At 43.2% G+C, this 22,342-nt stretch overlaps 1 protein-coding gene and 1 long non-coding RNA gene across 3 annotated transcripts in view; one reads left to right on the top strand and one right to left on the bottom strand.

Annotated features, from left to right (window-relative positions):
- Positions 1-10,377: 10,377 nt before the first annotated feature.
- LOC143643738 (uncharacterized) lies at positions 10,378-16,152 on the bottom strand. The gene is made up of 3 exons (XR_013156361.1): positions 15,695-16,152; positions 15,312-15,504; positions 10,378-11,954 (listed from the first exon to the last, which is right to left on the bottom strand). It is a non-coding gene; the product is annotated as an uncharacterized LOC143643738 (long non-coding RNA).
- A 157-nt stretch (positions 16,153-16,309) lies between these two features.
- Positions 16,310-22,342, top strand: part of EHF (ETS homologous factor) — a 40,691-nt gene continuing 34,658 nt past the window's right edge. Inside the window, exon 1 of one of the 2 annotated variants that reach the window (XM_077114386.1) lies at positions 16,310-16,470. The gene's annotated coding sequence lies outside the window, so the exon portion shown is untranslated. Of the gene's footprint in view, positions 16,480-22,342 lie in introns of both variants that reach the window. The other variant, XM_077114385.1, reaches the window with a different exon arrangement.

Below are 22,342 nucleotides of genomic sequence, written 5' to 3' on the forward strand. Positions count from 1 at the left end.
AAGAAGAATGTGAACTTTCCTCCCAATCCACTCCCAGAAGCAACTACTGTTAATTATTTGTAGTCTACATTCCCAGGTATATACAAAAATACATACATTTAAACAAAAAATGCAATCATGTTATAACTCGGTTCTTTAGCTTGTTTTATTTATTTATTTTTTCACTTACTACACGGACGTCTTTCGTTTAGGTCTATGGTGATATATAGACCTAATTCCATTGCCTTATTATTTTGTGGTACAGCTAGGTCATAATTTATTTAAGCATTTTCCTGCTGATGAACAGTAATACTATTTCCGATTTCTCATTTATATTTTTGTGGTCTTTTGTATATATATCTCTGGGAGGATTCCTGGAAATGGAGTTGCTGAGTCAAAGGATATGGCCATTTCAAATGCTGATAAATACTATTAAATTGCCCTCCATAAAGATTGCACAAACATACACTCCCACAAGCAGAGTGCCTGCTTCTCTGAACCCAAACCAAGCCTAGCAGTAGCAGTTCTGTTGGGGCTTTTAGAACCGTGAGACCCACCTCCCTCCACCTGCCTGTGGCCCCCTGAACCTCTTTTTTGGCTACCAAGCCTGGTCTTCATGACAGTAGGAGGCTGGGGACAAACTGAGAAAGGGGGATCCAATCAAACGGTAGGAACCAGACCCTAGGATGCTGGGAAAACGTGTCTTGGAGGGTTAAATGGAGGATCCACATGTCTGAACATAAAATCTGGAAGAATGGAATAATGTATTTTAAGTACATAGCATTTTGCTTGACACCATGGTGAGTCTCAGTAAGTTATTATTGTTTCTGTTGTTACAGAAAGATCTGACACGCCAATCTTCGCTGTGCTTGGAGGGATGGAAGTTAGGGAAGGAGAGTATTGAAGGACAGGCGACGTGCTTGTTTAAGGAAAGGGTGACTTTGTTATTGTCAAGCTGTGGCCGGTCACAACATCCTGGTCACATCCAGGCCCTCGGTGTCACAAAATGCTACCACCAGGTCACCAAAGAGCATTTCCATGGAAGGAACCCATGACCCCCTGGGGGTGCTGGCACTTGGGAAAGTAAGCGCTCTCAGAATGGGGAGGATAGAAAGAACAGGGAGGGAGTGAGACGAGACTTTCCAGCCTCTGAAACCGGACACAAGGGGCCATCGGAAAGTTCAGGGATCTGAGTACTGACAACGCAATCACTGCTGGCATAGCTGGGATAACTAAAGACATAGGAACCTGAGATTAAAGTTGACCCCAATTCAACTCACCTCACTTAAAACCCCCAATAAGCAGGGACAGGGGATCAAGTCAAAAGGACTCTGGGGAGATGGTGTTCAATGGTAACTGGGGGAAGAAAGAGGCAGAATTCAGAATTATAGGAGTAATAAAAAAAAAAGCTGTCAAACAGAGAGCTCTTTGAGTATATTATCTAATTTAATCCCTTTCATAACCTTACAGAGTGAGTACTGTTATAATCCATATATAACAAATGAATAAATGAGGCTTAGAGAGGTCAAGTCATTTGGCTGAGGTGACACAGCTATAAGCAACAGATCTGAAGCACAAACACAGGCCTCTGTCTCCAAATCAAAATGCTATGTATAGTCTCTATTTAAGTATGGCTCATACTGGGTAAAGAAGTTGTCATAGATTGCTAGATATGATGGTGGTAGGTTTTCATTTTCTATCTTAAGGGAAAATGAACTATTTTTACCTAATAAAAGAATGACGTGAAGAGCCACGCCTGCCATTTTTCAACTGACATTGCTGACTTGCATTTTCACAACCCCATCCTGAATCTTGTTCTTCATGCCTGCATACCGTCTCCTGAAACCTGTACCATAAATTTCAATGTGATGCATATGAGAACCTGCCTGGCTCATAGGTCACCATAGGGTAGTACCCTGTCTTCTCTAAATCTCAGCCCACTTCTTACAAGTGCCTGGAAAGAACAGAGGGAGTTTCATTATGGGAGCACACTCTCCAGGAGGGTACCCTTTCCAGGGGAGCACTTTCCACGGAGTCCCCTCCCCAAGGGAGCACTCTCCATGGGTGCACCCTCTCCAGGAGGGTACCCTTTCCAGGGGTGCACTTTCCACAGGGGTTCCCTCCCCAAGGGAGCACTCTCCATGGGAGCACCCTCTCCAGGGGAGCACTCTAGGGGGGAGCACTTATTCCTTTCCTAACTGCACTATCATCCTCCCTCCTAGTTGATAATGATTTGCCAGTCTGAGAATGACTCAGAAATACAGAGGGTCCGAGGCAGCCACATGTGGCCAAGATAATTACAGGCTGGGAAGGTGACAGGAAGGCCAAGGGCCATCTAATTTACACCATAATGAGTCACAGCCTCAAAGACTCCAAGAAGGTCTAGAGGCTCCATCAGGCCACTAGGCACCCGCATGGAATTTTTTTTTTTAATTCCCCAGGCCCTTCCACCATGCTCTGAGTGGCCTCCTTGCCTTCCTCCCACCAAAAGTTCATGCCCCAGATTTCCCACACCTTCCTCACCGACTAGATAGTCTCAAAGATTGGGAGGACGGTATAAGGTTGGAAGGAGGATGGGGTTGTGAAAATACAAGTCAGCAATGTCAGTTGAAAAATGGCAGGCGTGGCTCTTCACGTCATTCTTTTACTAGGTAAAAATAGTTCATTTTCCCTTAAGATAGAAAATGAAAACCTACCACCATCATATCCAGCAATCTATGACACCTTCTTTACCCAGTATGAGCCATACCTAAATAGAGACTATACATAGCATTTTGATTTGGAGACAGAGAGGCCTGTGTTTGTGCTTCAGATCTGTTGCTTATAGCTGTGTCGCCTCAGCCAAGTGACTTGACCTCTCTGAGCCTCATTTATTCATTTGTTATATATGGATTATAACAGTACTCACTCTGTAAGGTTATGAAAGGGATTAAATTAGATAATATACTCAAAGAGCTCCGTTTGACAGCTATTTTTTTTATAGCTGTCTAGAATCTGGAATTTATAGGAGACTATCTGGGTGTCAGACCTGGCTCCACCTCTGAACTAGATGTATGACCTTGGCCAAATTTCCTAACCCCTCTGAACCTCAATGTCTGCACCTGTAAAATGGACGAAAAAACATTACTGCACTGAAGGACTTTTGGGAGGATTTGAGGCAAAGAGGCCAGAAGAGGGCTTAGTACGTTGTAAGTACTAAACAACTGATGATGATGATACAGAGACAAATTTTATGCTCATTTTACAGATGGGAGGACCAAGCCTCAAGTTGTCTTAGTTGACACAGCTAGTAAGTGATAAAGTTGGGACAAAAACCCCAGTCTGTTCTATCTGGTGCTCTTTCCTCTATTATGGAGTGCCTACAGGAATTAGTCTGGATAATTGTTGTGGGTTAAAAAAAAATCTGTCCAAACCATGATGGTTCCTTGGCCATGGTTGGTTCTATGCCTTCTCCTCTGTCTGAAGTTGAGAGCGCTGTAATGAAATTATGTAAATATTCACCCAGGATTCCAGGAAACCCAGCAGGATTTCAGGGCAAGTCATCTCTCAGCAAGCAGGGGCTCGTCTAATTTCAATTCTGTCCAAGACCAATCACATTGCCTAGTACCTAATAAAATGCCAATTTCCTTTTACTTGGAGACAAGAAAAGCTGTCAACTTCAGCTGAAGCCCTGGGGGAGGATGCTTCTTAAGCATGGTTAGACCGTGGTGAGGGCTAGTGGCTTTGAGCTTGCTTGGGCAGACCTGGTATGCCTCTGTGCTTACCAGCGGTGTGACCATAGGTAAGTTACTTAATCTCTCTTAGCCTCAGTTGCTTCATCCTTAAAATGGGGGACAATAATAGTACCTTATGAGTTTGTTGTTAGGATAATGCGAAATTGCTTGTAAATTAAACTATGGCATCTGGCACATAGCTAGTGCTTCAGAAAAATGAGAAGGAAGAAATGAGTAGGTTCTGGATTTGGTTTCCTGTCCTTCACTAGCAAGTCTCTCATTTTCTGCCATTCTGAGATGTCTGGTTGGCCACGTGATCCATCCAAAACAGATGACTGCCCGGCTGGCATTAACCAACTCACGGGTTCTTTCATTCCACTGCAGCTCTCCCTCTGTACCCTGCTCTCAGCCCAGCCTCCAAAAATACTAACAACAGCACCATTTGTGGAGCACTTGTGATCTCCCTTATCTCTTTCATCTTCACAGGACCCCAGGAGGTGGGTATTATCTCCATTTTTTCCGAGGAGAAGGTAGGGTCAGAGATAGTAGGTAACTAGGAGGATTGAGGGGTTTCCTGGGACACAGGGCTTGTAGGAATAAAACTGGGAAAGTCTGGAGCAAATTAGGATGAGTTGGTGACCCTATATGTAGCTGTCCTGCTGAGAATTGGCAGTAGTTCTAGAAGAGGGATGGAGTGAGAGAGAGGAGAAGAGGGAGACACAGGGAGAGAATGGGAGAAGCAACTCTGGGCTGTTTATCTCTGGAAAGATGTGGAGGGTTTCCCACCCCTGGAAAGATGTGGAGGGTTTCCCACCTCTACAGTGCTCCAGGTGTCCTCCTCATTCCAGTAGTCACTACAGAGCATTGCGTGCTGTGGGCTTGATTCGCATTGGGAATTAAAATTGTCTGTGCCTGGAGGTTGGTCCACCCTGAGGGGTGAGGAGAGCAGTTCTGGTGGCAAGAGCAGCTGCTGGGCTCCACGAACTTGACCTCAGCTCTCTGCCCCATTATTTACTGACTGCATGACCTTGGGAAATTTGGGGACTTGCCTGCGTCTCATGTCCCAGGGATACCATGAGAGTCTGACATGATACACAGAGAAAGCATAAACACACAGAGTGTTGTGGGTCATGCGCTGCTTCTGAACGCTGGAGCCCCAACTCTGGGATTTTATAGGCTCTGAGAAATGCCAGCTGATCCGACTTATCAAGCTGGCTTGGATGCCCTGCTATGTGGGAGGAATTGTATCAGGTCCATCTGGAATATTAAATGAAGAAGAGACCCTTTCTGCCCAGGTGGGTTATAAACACTCCCTGGGATGAGGCGGGGTGGGGAGGGGCACCCCCAAGCAGCCCCCTATGGCACAATGTTCCATGATGGCAGCAATTTGGTCTTAATTTTTTTCCCCCTATGGCTGTTTCCCCAGTGCCTAGCACAGTGCTTGGCATATGGTAGAAGTTCAGTAAGTGTTCATTGAATGTCAAATATTAAATGGTTCCAAGTACAAATTGTTATGGAGATTTTAATTCTGATGAAGGCAATTGGGGAAAACTGAAAGGAGAAAATGGCATTGAAAACTGGGTAAAGTCCACTGGGCAAAGATGGGAAAAGGATGGTCTATGTGGAAGTGAGAGCAGGAAGCAGGGAAGCACAGGACACATGTAGAGCAGCAACTTGAGTCCACTGTGCCTACAATGCACCCTGGGAGGGAGAGCTAGAGAACTAGGGACCTGAGGACTGGAAGTAGAGGTGACCAGGTGAGGGAAGGGCCTGAATGCCATGCCCTCGGAGGCTTTGCAATGCCTGTCTTTAAGCCATTGTTTTCCAAATTTCTATCAACTTCATTCCATTGTCACACTTTTTGTTGTTTGTGTACCACTTAGATTATTTACTACATGATTTTCCTAAAAATGACTCACTTTTTTACTTTACTAAATTCTTTTTCATATCAAAACTGCATAACTGTTAAAATAAAAATTATTCTGATATGCATTTAAAATAACCTCGCATATCACCCATAGTAGGTGTACTTTCCTCCAAGGAAGACAACTCCAGGTGACTGGGAACTTGTGAAATTTTTTGATTAAGGGTGTTATTTGGCTGCTTCCTGAGAAGGTTGCAAACATGAGGAAGTACGGATTGGGTCAGGGAGGGGAGAATGTATATAAAATTCTCATACAATTGTGACTAAAATAGTAAGGAATTTAGCCAAAGTGGGTTTAAGGGACATTTCAAAGTCTTCTAGGGGCATCAGGATAAAACACGCAAGAGCTGCTGTCTCTCAATGTCTCTTTCCTTCTTGGTCTGGCTTTACCCTTTGTCCCAGCCACTCTGCCACTGTGCTTGATGGCAACAGCTCTGAGAACAGAGAAGGATTGCAGTTAGAGAGTGAATGGGTGGTGGCCCGTGTAGGAACCTGCGGTGGGTCTGGATGCCTGGAGACTCTGCTCAATTGGCATAGAACTGTGGTTTTCTAGTCTCACCTTACCTGGTAGTTCAAAGAATGTTACCCCCAGCCAAGGCTCAATTTCACAGAGCATTGGCCCATCCCCTAACAAGCATTTCTTCCTGGCTGTGCATTCAGCTTCCAAGTTAAGGTGACCTGCCAAGCTGAAAAGTAAATGGATTAGCAAAAATCAGATATTTGCCAAGGGCACCCCACCCTCCCCCTCACCACACCACAACCACACACAATTGTGAGATCCAAGGTTGAAGTCCTGAAGTTTTCTGCCCTAGTGAATCTAGAAACTCCTGGAGAACCATGGACACATGACTTTGGGAGCCATAAACAGTTGAGCACACTTTGAAGTTTTTTTGGTGATGATGGAGAAAATCCATAGCAAGCTGGGCCTGTCCTCCTCTTACATTTACACTTGCCCACTGTAATGGTCAATTTCATGCATCAACTTGGCAAGGTTATGCTGTCCAGTTGTTTGGCTAACCAGCCTCTAGCCCGATTGTTACTATGAGGGTATCTCTTAGATGGACTTATATCATTAGTCAGTTGATTGCAACTACAATTGATCATATCTACAAACAACTAAAGGAGATTGTCCTTAGCAACGAGGGAAGTCTCCTCAACTAATCAGATAGAAGTCTTAAAGCCAGTACTGAGGATTTCAGGAGTCAAAAAGAAGAATTTCTGTCTTCAGCCTACCACCCATCTTCTGGGGAATCCAACTTCACATCCATTGGAGTTTCCAGCTTGTTGTCTGCCCTATGGAATTTGTACTTGATCATCTCCACAGTTTTGTAGCCAATTCCTAGAATAAATCTCTCTCTCTTAAATATGATATGATATCATATGATATAATATAAATATAATACTATACTATACTATACTATACTATGCTATACTATAATATAGTACAATATAATATAAATCTCCTATCCATTCTACTTTTCTGGAGAACCCTGACTAATACCCCCTCCTCATTCTTTCTAGCATAACAGAGTTCAAGGGTTTTCGTGTCTTTCACTTTAAGGAAGTGAACAGACTGTGGCCTGTCTTTTTCCCAGCAGGGTTATCATCCCAAGAGAAGTTTTCAGATGAGCTGACTTCAGATTTTTGGTTCAGTTTGCAGAGGAGTTCCTTATTTCAGTTTTACTGTACACCCAACCTACACAATATTTTTTGGTTCTTAGAATTTCAGAGGTATTAACCTCTAACCATAAATTGGAACTCTCATAAAATTTTCCTGAGGTATTGTCATAAAAGATACTAGGTCTCAAAATAGGCCTGCTCAGCAAACTGTTTCTGTCCCGGGAGACAGATTTGACTAATTCCGAACCCTGAACTCACATGTGATTGTTAAGAATGAGGGTGAGGGAGAGAGGCCGGGAGAAAGATCGTATAATCTGGATTTTCCCCAAATATGGAATTATTCTTTCTTGACTTTCCACTAAAGTATAGGTGCATGTGTTTTGAATGGACTATTTATTTATGCAAATGAGTTTTTGCATAGTCACAATGGACGTGCTGGACCACTTGGATGTCACTTCCAGGAAGTTTCTAGATGCATTCTTTGCAGGGACAATAGCAGATCCAGAATTCTTCATTTCTATCTAGAGGGCATTTAAGGGCAGCAATTTGGTTGATTAGCATTTTACATTAATTTGAGATATTGTCAATCATTTATGAAGACAGGGATGACGAAACTCATAGGGTTCCCACTCCCAACTAAATTCCACCACTACCCCTAACCTTCACATATGATGCCTTCATCATCAATCCAACTCTTGGATCTAATTCCTTTCTATTTCTGGGTCCCAATGCCTAAGGACTCCTTACTCTGGTATTTAAACCTGCCCGGTGCTGTGAAGCCTAGTGGGGGGTGGAGGGACATTTCTGTGAAAAGAGTCTCATGACTTCCCAGGCAAAGCTAAGTCACAACTTTTCCAATGGGGTTCCCCTCAATTCTTATGCTGAGCATTAGGCTTTTTAAACATTTGATATTGAAGGGAAGGGATTGAAGGCCCTTCCTAAATGACCCAGACTAGTCTGGGATTTGTATATTTCATGTTTTTTGCACTTCACCTCCCCAGGTTCACCATTCTAGGAAACATTCACATGTCCAATTGCCTTCCAGAACTGAGTTTGGTTTTTCCAAGTCCATGTAAGATATTATAGTCCAAATTCCAACAAGTTACTAAGCTTTCTTTTTCTGAACAAGGTGGTAGTTAAGAGATCTCATTTGGAATTACACTGATTTGTGGTTGAGCTCCAGCCACTTGCTTTACTCTGTGACCTTGGCCAAGTTACTTGTCAGGCTTATGATGCTCATTTTCCTCATCTGTAAGGTAAGGATAGTAATAGTACTTTCTGATGGGATTTTATGAAGCTCCAATGAGGTAATACAGGTTAAGTTGTTAGTCTAGTGGTTGGTACCTGGTAGGACTCAATACATATGAGTAGTCATTGTTACTGTTCCTTCTCTCTATGCATTTGCAGCTTCTCCTACTTTGTCTTTTGAAAAAAGGAAGGTTATTTCTCTGACCATCCATATGTAATCTCAGATACTGCTAAGGGGATCTCGCTGAGTTCAAGCTCCATATTTAGTGGGAGACAGCAAACAAAGAATTCCTGAGAGCCTGACCAATGCCAGGCACTCTCCTAATGCTTTATACAATTTCTCATATTACTCTTCCTACAGCCCACTGAGAACATCCCTAGTAAAGATGGGGAAACTGAGACCTAAAGTTTAAGTAAATGTGACAAGCTTGTTCTGATCTTTTGGGCTCCAAAATCTATGTACTTTCCAACACACCAGGTTGTTTCTGAAAAACTTAACTCCAGTAGAAATTTTGGGTTGTATATATGTTACTAGAATAAAAACTTTAAACACAACAGAGGACTGTACAACACAAACAGTGAACCCTATTGTAAACAATGAAAAAATGGACTATAGTTAATAGTACAATTAGAAAAATGTTCTTTCATGAATTGTGACAAATATATCACATTTGTTAAGGGTTGGTATATTGGAAGTCTTTATTTTATGCATGATTTTTCTGTAAACCGATAACTTCTTTAATAAAAAAAATACGCGACTGAGACACATCATAGTCTAACTTATATACAAAAAATTAAAAAGAGAGCATTGGAAACAGCCAGAGAAAAAACACATATCTTTTACAAAAGAAAAAGATATAAATAAAGGCTTTCACAGCAGAAACAATGGAGATATGACAAGTAACCATAATCATATCTTTAAATAGATTAAAAGTAAAAGCAAAATCGTCAACTCAGAACTCAACATTCAGTCAAAATAGCCTAGAAGGTAAAACAAAGATATTTTTAGCTAAACAAAAGCTGAGAAGAGACATTGCAGTTGTCTTGTACTGTAAGAAACACTCAAGAAATGTTTTACATGGAAAATGAATCACATCAGATCTACAGGAAGGAATAAAGACCATCAGAAATGAGATTTGTAGATTTTTAAAAATGATTGGTAAAAAAAAGAAACAAAACAAAACAAAATGATTGTTTTTTTCCTTCTCTTAACTTCTTTAAAAGAAAACTGATAGTTCAATGCAAATATTATAACATTGAATTGTGAGGTTTATTATATGCTGCTTTTAAATATATGAAAACATTAATCTATAAAATGGGAATGAACACAGAACATTATTTCAGAGTTCTCACATCACTAAGATAAACCATATGGTGGCCCATTAAAAAAGTCTCAAGAAATGTCAAAAGATTGACGTCTTACAAAATATTTTTGAGAACCACAAAATTAAATATGTCAAAAACAGTAAGGTAGCAAAAATAATCCAAAATGTTTGGAAGATAAACCACACACTATTAAATAATTACTTGTGTTAATGAAGAAGGCATAAGAAAATGAAAATACATGTAGCATATAATTATAACAAAAATGCAACATATTAACAATTGTAGAATACAGCTAAAATAGAGCTTTGAAGGAAATACATAGTTCTCAGGGTTATAGTAGAAAAGAAGATTTAAAATCACATATAATTTTCCACCTGAAGCATCTATAAAAAGATAAGCAATTTATGCACAAAGTAGAAGGAATAATAAAGATAAAAGATTTTAACAATGTAGAAAATAGATAACAAAATTGAGTCCATTAACAAAGAAAAAATTGGTTTTTAAACAGGATTGATACAACTGGTAATACCTAGCAAGGCTGGGTCAAGGAAACACTCAGCTAAAAAAAAAAAAACCACTACTAATATCAGGAAATAAGGAAGGAATATCATCTTGTTTTTATGGAGTTAGGCAATAGTTTCTTAGAACATCATGGGTTCTCCAGAATAATTATACATCTGGAGGGTGATTTTATACACCTTCTGCTCTGGGTCTGAGTATCTGCTGTCTCTTACGGTCCCTGAGTGAAAGAGACCAGGCACTGAGTCCTTCACTGAAGGTCTGCTCCATTAAAATGTCCTTTTGGCAGTGTGGACAACCAAAGCTATAGGCTGAGCCCCCAGTCTTGGGGTTTGTTCATATGAAACTTAACCCCACAGGGGATAAGTCAAGCCTACTTAAAATTAGGCCTAAGAGTCACCCCCAAGAGAACCTCTTTTGTTGCTCAGATGTGGCCTCTTTCTCCAGCCAACACAGCAAGCAAACTCACCACTCTCTCCCTATCTACATGGGACATGACTCCCAGGGGTGTGGACCTTACTGGCAAGGTGGAACAGAAATCCTATAATGAGCTGAGACTCAGCATCAAGGAATTGAGAAAACCCCTAGAATGAGCTGAGACTCAGCATCAAGGAATTGAGAAAACCTTCTCCACGAAAAGGGGGAAGAGTGAAATGAGACAAAGTGTCAATGGCTGAGAGATTCCATACAGAGTTGAGAGGTTATTCTGGAGGTTATTCTTATGCATTAAGTAGATAGCACCTTGTTAGTCAAGATGTAATGGAGAGACTGGCGGGAACTGCCTGAAAATGTAGAACGTGGCTGTGTTCCAGTAGCCACGTTTCTTGAAGATGATTGTATAATGATATAGCTTTCACAATGTGACTGTGTAATTGTGAAAACCTTGTATCTGATGTGCTCCTTTTATCTACCTTGTCAACAGATGAGTAGAACATATGGAATAAAAATAAATAATAGGGGGAACAAATGTTAAAATAAATTCAGTTTGAAATGCTAGTGATCAATGAAAGGGAGGGGTAAGGGGTATGGTACGTATATATATTTTTTCTGTTTTCATTTTATTTCTTTTTCTGAATAGATGCAAGTGTTCCAAGAAATGATCATGATGATGAATATGCAACTATCTGATGATATTGTGAATTACTGATTATATATGTAGAATGGAATGATCAAAATAGGAATGTTTGTGTTTGTTAGGTGTTTTTTTGTATTTAAAAAAATAAAATTAAAAATTAAAAAAAAATTCCTCTTGGCTGGTAGGAGCCGTGTCTTCTGGTTCATCACCAGTAGAACAATGTGGGAGCCCACAAGACAGAAGCGGATGGCAATGAATGCAAAATTGATTGTATTCTCTGCTATCACCTGCCCCTCCCCACTGGGAAGTGTGGGTTTGGTAGGTGTGGGAAAGAACTCAGGTATATGAATTTATAAAGGTGATTCTGATGTCCCATTGCCTTAGAGCAAAGACACAGAGTAGGGCTCTCTATACGGCAGAGAAGGTTGGAGTCTTCAGAACTGCCTCTGAGCGAGGAAGGAAGAGAAACCAAGTAGATGAGGTTCCAGCTGTCTCCACCCAATCCATATCCAGCAGAGCCTCTTCAATCTGTTTTACATGTTGGGATTTCCTAATAGTGGAAAAGGAGTTATGACGCCAAAATAATGCACGAACACAATGACTATGATTATAAAAAACAATTCTCCACAGGAAAAAAGAAGGCAATATTGGTTGCAAGAAGGCTGCCTGGAGGTGACCTGGTATTCCTCCCCTTTCTGAGACTGAGAAAATAAGCCTTCATGAAGACGAGGAAGGAAACATTCTGTTAGAAACCCAAAATAGTTCGATTCAAGAAATGAAGTGCTTAGTGCATCAGTGAAATTGGCATTGCCAGGGCACCATGTAAAGCCATTTTTGAGGAAAGATAAGGTCAGAAAGAGATAGAAGACAAGAAGGAGCGGGGCAGGTGCAAGTTAAGTTAGGCAAGAATGGAGGTGTCTTAAGGATAATGGAAATATGAAGGAAGGAGTTCAGAAAATTCATCTTTGGTGCATAGGTAAGATAGGTGTTGGTGATATGTTCAGATGTTTGGGCTGTGTGTGCGTGTGTCTGTATGCTCATGCATGCACATACAATAGATCATTCTCTCCAGAAACACGTAAGCCACCCTCCCCTACTCCAGCACTGAGGATGTCCCACTTCAGCAATTAAATGGTTAAGTGTCACTGGCAGATGGTTTTCTTTCATGTGGGCACAGATGTGATGGAGAAAGCCTCAATCTGAGGGCTTCACACCCATTTGTTAGGACAGCTGTCAACACTGGACCTCCCAAACAGAATTCAGGTGCTACCTTCAGGGCCCAAGAAGCCTCTCCCCAGGGCATCTGAAGATCCTCAGGAATCTAATCTCTATGGTTATGAAAGAGTTTGGAAATGTGGCTTTTGGAAGGGGGTAGCCCAAGATGATATTAATTAACCCAACTTCCTTATCTGACTCAAGCCAAGGTAACTGATTATAACATTCTATTTTATTTAATACTCCCTCCCTCTTGCCACGAGTTTTATAGGTTCTTGTTTCAGTCAATCCTATGTAATATTCTTATGTGGCTCTTACAAAATGGTTATCATGCCCTGCCCTGGAGGTAACTCCATGACCTCAGGAGGGGATGACAGACATAAACATATACACACTTATTTTCAAAAATAAATATGGGGCCTCCTGTTAAAAGGTGCTGTGTAAAGTCAGTGAGCATCCTCTTTCTTGCAGAGCAATCACACAACTCCCATTGACCCTGTAACCACAGCCTGTTTTGGTGTTGGGACTCAGACCCCTTAGGGCTTGAAACTTGGCCTAGAGAGAGTTTTTGTTCTGACCTTGATTTGGGCATTCAGATCCCTGAAATTTTTTTGGTTTTGTGAGTAGATAATCCAATTGAACTTGGGGTTCCTAGGCCATTGCACTCAATTCGGTCTGCTTTGCTCCATCTGTTTTCTTTTGTGCACACCAACATCAGGATTCAACTCAAATGCTCTGTGTTCTTGTGCTCTGCTACCTTGAGCTGTAGGAAGACCAGGAAGATTTCTATGCAGAGTAACTGGGTTCTTGGAGTTGGCTCCAGTTCCTAGTATTATTTTGTATATGCTGTTTGCCCCTCTCCTTTTAGTCTTCCCACCCAGAAAATGGAAGCAATAAACTTTGTCTCATCACTCTATTCCCATCCCTGTGCCTGTAACATCTCCCCCCAGCAGAGAATCTTGGGAGCATAGAAACAATGGAAACTAGAGTTGGATGTTTGAGGTGATAATGAGACTCTTGCCTAATACTCCCCCAGAGGGTTGATATGGGTTTTAGGGAACGAACAGTGTGTCCATATAGAGGCCTCTCCTTGGGGTGAGCTCTGATGTGTTTGATGTTTTTCTGATTACACTTTTAAACTTTTTATCCATGAAGGCCATGCATGATGGGGTTGAGACTTTTGCGGTAGTAGGCCTCAGTATCAACTCCAAATTTTAGCATTCTCGATTAAAACCCAACCACCCACTATCCATCCATCCATCTTTCTATCTTTCTACCATTTATCTTATTTGATGTAGAATACTTGTGAAAGCCTGCCATAGAGTACCCAAGATTGCATATTCCAAAGTATTTTCTCTATGGAGAAAAATTTGGCTTTTGCTTTTTTTGTGTGGGGGAGGGGGACAGAAGGGCGTCTTGCTTTTGTTTTATTCTGGGAGGTTCACCTGAGTCTCAAGTAAAGAAAAGAACCCATCCTTATTACCCACTAGATGCCAGAAACATTTGTTAGGCATTTCACATACACAAAAACTCCCGTATCCAGTGGCTTATGAATCAGGGGTGACATCTTTTTCCTTCCCTTCTACCACCATTACCTCAAAATGATTCCGTTTGGGGTGCCTCAATGGAACAGTCCTCTGATCTAAAATGGGCAGGATAAGAGTGGGTGAAGACCTAACCAGAACTCTTCAAATAGGAATTCAAGGGCCTTTAATTAAAGGTGGCTGGGACAGGGCCAAAAAGCCACCTCCCTCTGGAGTTGCATTTGAAGTTCGCCACCTCTTGACCACACAACCTTACCCTCTGCACCACTCCCCGCCCCACTGCTTTCTCAAGGTTACATCGCAAAGAAGGTCAAGTGTGTTTTCTGGGGTCCAAATGGCCCTGCTACCTCTCCCATCTCTACCACTGCCCACCCGCTTCCTCCACCCTGCCTTGCTGTGGGAGGAATAGCTGCTTCGCATTTCTCCAGATTCCTCTTTCCAGCACAACTTCCCCAGCTTCTTCCCTCAGGGCCCTGCACTCAGATCTGGAGCTGATAAACTAATTTGGGCTAATGTAATAATGGGTGATAATGAACTTTACTGTTTTTATCAGAGCCAGGGCAGAAGACATTTGCATTTTAACAGAGTCCTTGGGAAATACACCAGCGTGAACAGTGGGGAGTGTGGTTAGCATGTTTGGTGAAGAATAGGGAGGCCCAGGGGCTCTTAAGAACCTCCCTAAACCGTCCTCCCCAAAGCTTTAAGTAGCACCCTGCCTGAGTTCCAAGACCCTCCCAAACCCAGCCCTGCCCTCCTACCAAGCCTTCTACGCTCCCCCAAACCTGCTGCTCTTTTCCCCTGCATTCGGGGTGGGGGACAGAGGAAGGATTATTCCTTGCGATCACTCACCATCCCACTATTCCTTAATTCAGCAGCCACTTACTGCTTGTTCTATTAATAGTCGGTCTTCTTTGCCCACACACAGACTTTTCCTTTTTACATAGAAAACTTCTGGTTTTGATCAGCAAGCCTTTTGTCCGTGTGCCAAAACTCAACTTCCCTCCCCTCTCCCACAGAGGAGAGGCCCCGTGAGTTAAAGGAATCTGCTTGGATGCTCAGCCCATGCCAGGCCAGTGTCCAGGAAGGCCCAAGAGGGAAAGTTAATGGTTAGGGGATGGTGTTTTTCCCTGCCAGGCGCGGTCACTCACCTGAACAGGTGGAGGTGCATTTGTGGCCCAGCGAAGCAGGTGTAGGCAACTCCCCACATGCTTTTGGCCCAGGGCGACGGGGATTGCATGGGTAGTTGAAATCCACAGATCCTCCTCCAGATTCCACCTCCTTCTTCTCCAAACTGTTCTGTTTTATATCCAGTTTATTTCATGATCCTTCCCTTTCTAGCTCCTTAGGGAGTGTTGATATACAGAAAAAAAAGAGCAGGTAAGTGTCAAGAGGAAGTGGAGAACCTGGATGATCCATCCCACCTGGAGATCCAGCCCTCGCATTGTTGAGAGTTGACTATTTGACCTGAGTAATTCATAGTGCACCCTCCCTCCTGGACCCTCCCTTTCAAACCTTCTCTGAGGGATCTCACCTGGGGCTGGGGGTGGAGTAAGATCGACTTTTTCAAAGTCCATCCACATTGCCAAGGATCACTCACTGTCAGAGGTGGTTAAGGTGCAGGGAGAGAGGACCCATGTCCTCGGTTCCCTTGCTGGGAGCCCCTTGAGAACCTGGTACCCACACGGCCGGGCTGGCCCCAGCAGGTAACAATCTCCATGCCAGAGGAGAGTGGGCTAAAGCCAGGTTAGTCACTGAGACAGGTGTTCGAGAGGGCCTCTACCTCACTATATCAACGTCTTCTCCAGATTGAAACTTCTGCTCGCCTTGCCTTTATATTCTCCCCACCTGATGTTGTCTTTGGGGAGCACAGGGTTTTCACCCGAAACAGCCTCTAAGCTGAAAAGAACAGTCACTACTAAATCAATTCCTCATCCATTAACAGGTTGTCTCTGTTCTTGAGACACAGGTATAACCTGGTTAGACCTGTTTTGTTTGAACACTAACGTGTGAGTTGGCCAAATGCAAATGAGCCAATGTTTGCAATCCTTTATTTTATTTTTTTAAAGGGCCCAGCAGCCAATCAGAGGAGGGGGAAGTGACTTAGGGAATTCCCGGTTGGTGGCTTATTGCTTAACATCCTACAAAATGATTTAAAATTATTGTCATATGCATTTATCTTCACTCTGATGAGGGCTCAGACGTGATAACACTCGTGGTAACCCATCCCCATAGGAGCTGGCGTGTTTGCTGCCTGCTGCCTCCCTTCCATTAGCCACAGCTATTGGATTTCCCACCCAGAATCTTTAGGTAAATGAGGTAAGTCTTTATTTTTAAACATTCTTTTGAATCTTGAATTAAAACATCTGAGTAGAAAGAGAAATCTGTCCGGAATCAGACAGATGAAAACAAAACAGACTGCCGGTGGCAGCTGTGTCTGCTATGGCAGGAAGTGAAGCCCGCTTACCTGCAGTTACCTCACTGGTTCTTACTGGGATTGTCTTTTGGAGGGCAGGGGGGCCTGTTTTGGATGCTAACTGTGAATCCCCTGCATGAAGTCTGAACTCCCAGTTGCTGTGAATTGAGAAGCCCCCCTGGGTTCTCTCTACCTGTGTGGCACAGCCATTTCCCTGGGTTGAATTCTTCTAAAACAAGTGGGGATAGACATAGGTGACTCTGATTTAGCTCAGTGAGGAACTGGTTGGCTGAATGACTCTTGGTTTCAGAGCACATGGTCACACTTTCTAGAGGTGTCTTCTGCTGGTAATTTTTCTGACTCATGAGTTACAGGGAAAGCAAATGGGCATTCATCTTCAAATGTCCTATTGTTGGCAAATGGCTAGGAATGGTTAGGGGTGTATGCATCTACACTGGGGAGAGTGCTCAGGCAGCTGGGGTAGACATGTGCACAAGACCCACACACTTAAAAAATAAAAACTGTCCAGAAAAGAAACCAATTCTGGCAAAGGGTTTCAACATATCACAAGAGGACAAACTAGCCCTTTGTTCCACGAGGGGATGATTAGACAGGCAGACGTGACTCAGCACCAATACATACCTTCTAAGACAGGGACTCTTTTGATTTTGTTTGGACACCATGGAGAAGTATTGGCCCCAGTGTATATAGAATTTGCAACAGTGGGGAAGTAATCTTCTTGTTGATATACCAAGGTGGGAAAGTGACATTTTCACCATCCATCTTTGCTAAGACCTAGCAGCCACCCAGCGCTGTGGGAACTTGTGTCTTTTTAAAATTTTATTTTTATTTTTATGAAACAGAAGATTCTGTGAGTCCAAGTTTACAGGAGATTCTGGTGATTAACTGCAGTGACCTTAGCAGTGGGGAGAAAGGGAGTGTTTGCATTCTTAGAACTTTGTGATGGAAAGTCTAATTCGGGAGTCGGTTCTGTAGGCATGGGTCCGAGGGTGTGTGTTTAGATAGAGCCTTTCAATGTGTCAAGGAGAAGCTGGGATCGTGAGTGGTCATGTGCTAATTCTACTGAGGTCAATTTCCAAATGGAGAGATGAAGGCATGTCGTTAGGAAGACCTTTATGGATAAGAGCTGCTACTTAAAAAGGCTCTTAAGAGATATTTAAGAATGCTTTTAATAGCTGCTTTTTGAGTTTACAGAAGGCTCATGTTGTCCTCTTTTTTGAGACCTAGAATTCTGTAACTCTGAGGTAGCCCATCAATTCCAAATTCTTACCGTCGGGAGTCATGCAGGCCCATGACATTTCTGCATTACACCCACTAATGGCTCCTGCAGACAGATTTTAAAAAACAGCGGTCGATCATGAAGGGAGGGTCATTTGGAAGTCTGTGACCACATTCATAATACATATATGTATAATGGAGTATGACCTGCTCCATGTTCCCAAAATGTTTTTACAGAGGCGTTTTAAAAGAAAATAACTTTGAGGGAGTAGCTATATGGTAAGTTCTCTAGTGTTTCTGCTCAAGATAGCGACATTAGGGTATTTTAAGAGTGGTTGTGGATAGAATAAGGCATTTGATCTAGGCCTCCTGTTTACAAAGGCCTCAAATTCAACTGTATTTGTTCTTTTGTGTTAGGAGTATCTGTTAAATTCAAGCAACCTGCTGTGGATGTTTTTTTCCTTTATTAATATATTGTGAGCTCTTAAACACTGGAGTGCTTTGGGCTTCTCGTGACCTCTGAGGAGTCCTACATTTGCGTTCATGAATCCATGCGTACAGAGGTCCTAAACTGTGCTTATTAATTTTACCTATGTTATCCAGATAGTCTTTGCAATATCTTTTTTGACTCCTGAAGGGGCTGAGACAAAATGAAAGTAGAGAGGTTAAACTGTTTACTCAACTGCATTCAATGAACTAATTGGAAACTGGACAAAACTCAGATCAGGTCTCAGGTTCGAAAGTGAGTGCTTTTGGCCAAAGTTCACTTCTAGGAAGTACAATTCAGCTTTCTGGTATCTAGCAATGTTCTATTTTCTCCTCACCCCCCTCTCCTAAGCCCCTCCAAATTAAGAAATTTTGGCATTGGATTGGTGTTCATTAGACCATGTTGTTTCTCTGAAAACCCAGTGTAAGAACCCCATGTAATGTCCTAACATCCAGCACAGACTTATAGGTCTACACAAGCCATTGAGAAGCTGTTCAGTCGTGTCCCTTTCCTCCAGGCACAGTCATTTCTAAGACCTTCCAAACAAATGTGAGTTTTCAAAGACCCTGGTGGTTGGGGTGGTCAGATACCAAGAATATCATGGTGGAGACTGCTCACACGCTTGAGAAGCAATGCCATGATGTCGAGGAACCAAATAGGAAATCCAAGCTTGATTTTCTGCAACATCATTTTGTTGCCGTTTCAGCCCATTTCTCTGGTTACGATGGCTCTCTGGGAGAGGGGAGGGGACAACCCTCCAGCTCTGGGCGGTGCCCTGCTCGGGGGACCGTGACGGCGCTGCAGGCTGGGCATTTGGGGACCACACATTCTCCCCCTGGCTTTGTTACCAGGCAACTGAACAGAGTGCAGTGGCTTGCAGCTAGGGTAAGCTGAGGATGGTTGTTTAAAGACTGAGTCAGGAAGGCAACTGTGTCCGGCCTGGATTTTCTTATTGTACTGCTGAATAACCGAGGGGAGGAGGCAGATCGTTAACTTTCTTTAAAAGTTTTCTAATCTAATTTTTAATAATACAATTTAAAATGATCTGCTTTATTCGAAGGAGCAGGCAAGTGTGCTCTTTCTTGTTAGAGATACGTGACAATTGTCATGTTCATTTAAATTGGACTGGGTTTTAAAGGTCTGGGCTATCGAGCTGGGCAGGAAGCATGAGAATGGCTCCCTAGATCATGCTAGGATGGGAGTTATTGTCAAGCCGACAGTGTGCTGGCCTATAGATCTCATATATCCCCTCAGAGTCCTTTGATAAACACTGTATTGGACTTCAGAGAAGAAAAAGTTGATATCGCATTCGGCATTTTCCCTGGAGATGATTGGTGCACAGTGTGGGGAGCCAGTATGTGGTAGCGGGGGTGCTGCGCCTGCAGTCAGGAAACCTGGCTTTCTAGCCTTGCTGAAGCTGTGTGACCTAGACTGACACATTCTACCTCTCTGAGCTTTACTTTTCTCATCTGTACAAAGAGGGCTTTGAAGCTGGATAATCTTGAAGGTTCAGTTCACCCCTCATATCCTCTGGCCTTGATGATCTGGGGAACCAGCCCTGCCTGGAGGTCAGCAGGTTGGGTGTGTATATGGGAGGGCTGGGACTGAGGTGGGAGATGCCTTCCTAAGGGGGAGACCGGTCCTTGGGGGTCTTTAGTGATTCCAGTTGAAATATTAAGACCCGATACCTGGGGCCTTTATCAGGGGTATTGGAATCTACTCCTTTGACAACATTTATTTCATCTTTATTGATTTGCTTCATGGTTTCAGAGCTAGTGGGAGAAGCTATTAATGTGTGCAAGTGGGCACTTGAATGGCATCTTCTAGAAAACACCAAAGCAGCCAGCTGAAAGGAGAACATTCAGGCACTCAGAGAGTCCATTCACTTAGTATGGTACTGATGAACTTACTTGATTGGGTTTTCATGAATTAGGGGCTTTCCTGGGGAAGCCCCAGTGGTTGGCATTGGGGGGGCTTGGCTGGCCCAGATACTGGGCAGCCCAAACTGGAAGGCCTGGTGTCTCCAGAGGCCCTGAACACTGAATGTGGAATAATCAGGGCCTACAAAAAAAAGGTCAAGTAGGGTGGCCCATTTAAAGAGGCTCCCAGGGTTTTAATTGGCCTTGTTTAAAAAGAGACACCCTGTAAAAGAAGTCCTTTGAAAACAAATTTCACTAGCACCTAACCACACTCCGTCTTCAGTTTGTTTCACGGGGCTGGGTCCCTTGCTCTGGCTCAGTGGATTCCCATTATCCCCCCCCCCCCCCCCAAATCTTCCCCACAATCCGGCCTTACCCTTAGACCCAGAGCCTCCCTCGCTTCCTTCTCATAGCATCTTATCACTATTTATTTAAAGTATGGTCAGCAGAGGGGCATGCATTGTAAATTTTCTGCTGAAAACAAAGCCCAAAGCAAAAAGGAGCTAGATGTCTGCTGTAATATTTCAATTAATGACCTAACAGGCCATACCATTAACCCCACTACTTTAACATTACAACTTCTGTATGACCTTGTCCAGTTGCACACTTAGTTTTATGTTGCTGTAATTGTGGTGAGCTTAAAATTTCATAGACTGCCGTTTCCTTTTCACTTTATGTCATAGACACAAAATAAATCTATGGCCCAGTGGTGGACTTGAGAAATTTCACTCACCCTGCCAGCCCCTTCTCAGCCTGATGCAAAACTTCTTCCAAAAGTTGGTTGAGTCTTTTTTGGGGGGACAGGAAGAGTGCCTTCCACATTTTGTATAGGACAATGTTGCTTAGAGAGTATTGCCACCTCACAGAGATTAGTCCTGGATCCCTCTTAGATGAAGAATCTTCAGTTAGGGCTGGTGTATTTTAGTCGAGGAGGTATATGGGGTCTGAAAGGTAAGGCGTTTGTCTTCAGCCCTGCCTTCATGGTAACTATTGCAAGGCTGGTTTTGTCTTTGCAGTGGGATTTAGATTCAGCCCTTAATCAAGTCTGTGCCTCCACCATGTCTGCTTAGAAGATCAGGGAGCCCCCAGCTCACCTTTCACTTAGCCCAACTCCATTGTCCAGAAGGCTGCGGGGTGAGGGATACTGGCGAAGGGTAGACCTTGGCTGCTCATGTATCTGAGGTGCAGGAGGCTCTGAGTTTTTGTGACCTAGGAGCATCTGGGAAGTGGTGCAAAGAGCACTGGATTTACAGTCAGAATACCTGGGTTCAAGTATGACTCTGCCACTGGATGACTAAGTGACTTTGGGTGAGTTATTTAAGTGTAGACTCCAAGTTTCCTCGTGCGGAGAGTGGGTTTGATAGCAGCTCCTTCAGAGAACTCTTGTAAGGATTAAATGGGGAACGGGAATCACCTGGACAAATGTTTATGCGTGAAGAAAAACTAATTTGTGGAACAGAAATTGAGGGTAAAACCTTAAATTGGGTGTTTTTAGGCAGTCTCTGCTGGATTGCAGTGGGACCTCTGGGGTTTTGTTTCTCATAGTGATAATGGTTGGTTCTGCTCTGTGGCCTTGAGAAGGAAAGGCAACCCGGTTTACCCTGGGCAGGGGGGCAGCAGGGACATGGGAGGAGCCAGGCTACTGGGGACCTCCACACGGAACCCACTCCATTCTTAAACCCTAACCCATGGGAGTTTCGGGGAAGCCCTGGAGCAGGTACACGGCATGTTTCTATTCCTCTGCCTTGATGCTTGGCAGGTGGGGGCCTCCTGAAAAATCTCATCCCCTTCCAGGCAGTTCATACGATCAACAGCAGCTTCATGTACTATTGTCCACACGTAAAGTCCTTGCTAGTCTTTCCAGATGTCTCCTGACCACGCTGCTGAAGGGCGTCCTTGGGCCTTTGAAAACACTCCTACTTACTTATTTTGTCCAGATGTTCTGGGGGGTTCCCTCCTGGAAAATTGTACAAATGAGATTTCTAGCCACACTGAAGTGATGTCTAGAGGCTTAGTTGAACAGTCTTTGCTGTTAATAAAACAAGCAAGGCTTCCTAACATGGTGCTTTAGGGTCTCTTGGTGTCCATAGATAGAATTCAGGATGTCTGTGAACTTGAAAA

Source organism: Tamandua tetradactyla, chromosome 8, assembly GCF_023851605.1.
Source record: "Tamandua tetradactyla isolate mTamTet1 chromosome 8, mTamTet1.pri, whole genome shotgun sequence".
NCBI lineage: Eukaryota > Metazoa > Chordata > Mammalia > Pilosa > Myrmecophagidae > Tamandua > Tamandua tetradactyla.